Below are 1,968 nucleotides of genomic sequence, written 5' to 3'. Positions count from 1 at the left end.
AATACAAGAGGACGTCAACTGTGAACCGAAACCTTAGTCATCAAACTTTGGAGCGTCTTTCACATCTGAACACCTCACACCTCGATCAGGAGGGAAAGACAGACAACCTACTTAGCTGACACTTTCTGAATCTCTAAACACACACGGGAGTAGGGCTGAACGATTATGGAAAATAATCTAATTGCGATTTTTCGCGCCAATATTGCGATTGCGATGCGATATGCGATTATTTTTTAAGGACTTGGTCTTCTGTATTATTGACAAGCAAAACATCATATAGTATGGCCAATACTATATTACATTAATTTTAAACTGTTCTTTCCTGGAAGACATGCCTCTGTTATGATGACATGAGTTTGCATGAATGATGACTGACAACTAATTCAATCAAAACAGTATATTTGAACATACACAATAGTATATTTTGAGTAGTAACATCTCTGAGCATAGTATAGTAACATCTGAGCATAAAGTGCTGACAAGGAACCCTGGTGTAAACATTAAAATGAAAGTCAGTACAATGTGCAGAAATATATTTATATATATATATAAAAAAACAATCTGTGGCTTTACCACACTCGACTTTCGACATCTGTGAACTGCTAGAAAGTCATTAAATTAAAAAATAATATTAAATAAATAAAACTAGTCAGTAACATTACACATAAAGTGCAAACATAATATAGCAATTGTATACACACACAAACACACCTTTAAATTAAAACTGGCTGAACATCTTGATTATCTGCAGTAACAGTAACACAGCACAAACTAAAGTGCACAATGAGTATGGCTCTGCCAGCCATACTCATCATAGCTCAAGGTTTTTTGCTAGGAAGACCAGCATATCAACTTTTGCTGGCTTTAAGGATGAGCGAGTGCAAGTCACTATATTCCCTCCAGTGCTGAACAAACGCTCTGAGGGGGCACTTGTGGCTGGCACACATAGATATTTGCGGGCCATCTTGCACAGTCGTGGAAAGTGAATGTTGTGCACCTTCCACCAGGCTAAGGGATCATCCTCTCCGTCAATGACAGGGCTCAACAGGTAACTATTCAACTCTGCCTCCACGACATCTTCAAGTGGCAGAGGCAAAGCTGAAGAGGCCACACTGGTTTTAAAAAGACTACCAAGAGACTTCTTTGCCTTTCCCCCAGAGGCCTGTGCACTTGGAGAATTTTGAGCGGTTTCAGTGCGAGACCTCTTCTCCTGCCAGATGGGAAAAGAGACATTAGTTTTGCAGTTAGCTTATGTATACCTATTATAGTATGTGTTTGTGGAAAAATTATTTTCAAGGATTAACCTGATTATGTGTACGTCTTGCTGATTCCACCATTTCTGTCTTCAGTGGGGCCTTAATGGCAGGAAGGTTGTCTGCGCTGATGTATTGCGTTTTGAACCTAGGGTCCATGAAAGACGCAACATCCAAAAGCTCCTGGGTGATGAGGTCACTATACTTGTCGTTGAGGTAAGCCAGGACCTTGGTTTTAATTGATCTAGTCAGATCAGTGTCCTCAGCATCTTCAGCCAAGACTGATGTTGCCAGAAGATGGAGAACTGGCTTGAGGTAGGAGATGCTCACATACTCCTCTCCAGAAAGAGCATCAGTAAATTCGGAGAGAGGATGCAGTGCCTTATGAATGGACTTCAACACGGCAGCATCCTGCCAGGTTGGGATGAGGGGGCGTGCATGTCGGTCACCTGACAATACCTTTGATATGGCTGTCATCTGTTCCAGCACTCTGGCAATCATTTTCTCTTTGGACCCCCATCTTGTAGGGCACTCAGTAATGAGAGAGTGCTCAGGAAGCTTAAGCTCCTTCTGTGCCTCAGTGAGCGCTGCCTTTTTCTTCCAACTGTGGGAGAAGTGCCCCACCAACTTCCTGCACTGCCCTATTGCTCTGGATACTCTATCATCTTTGATTGCATTTTCTGGAGGAAAAAAAAATTAAGTAAAAAAGTAAAAT

At 41.6% G+C, this 1,968-nt stretch overlaps 1 long non-coding RNA gene across 1 annotated transcript; it reads right to left on the bottom strand.

The window, feature by feature from the left end:
- Nucleotides 1–382: 382 nt before the first annotated feature.
- LOC134866996 (uncharacterized) lies at nt 383–1,968 on the bottom strand. Its single transcript, XR_010166104.1, has 2 exons — nt 1,305–1,968; nt 383–1,210 (listed from the first exon to the last, which is right to left on the bottom strand). It is a non-coding gene; the product is annotated as an uncharacterized LOC134866996 (long non-coding RNA).

The sequence above is a fragment of the Eleginops maclovinus genome, chromosome 7, assembly GCF_036324505.1.
Source record: "Eleginops maclovinus isolate JMC-PN-2008 ecotype Puerto Natales chromosome 7, JC_Emac_rtc_rv5, whole genome shotgun sequence".
NCBI classification, from domain to species: Eukaryota; Metazoa; Chordata; class Actinopteri; order Perciformes; family Eleginopidae; genus Eleginops; species Eleginops maclovinus.
The sequence above is the reverse complement of the archived record's forward strand: the minus strand, read 5'-3'. Positions and strand labels throughout refer to the sequence as shown.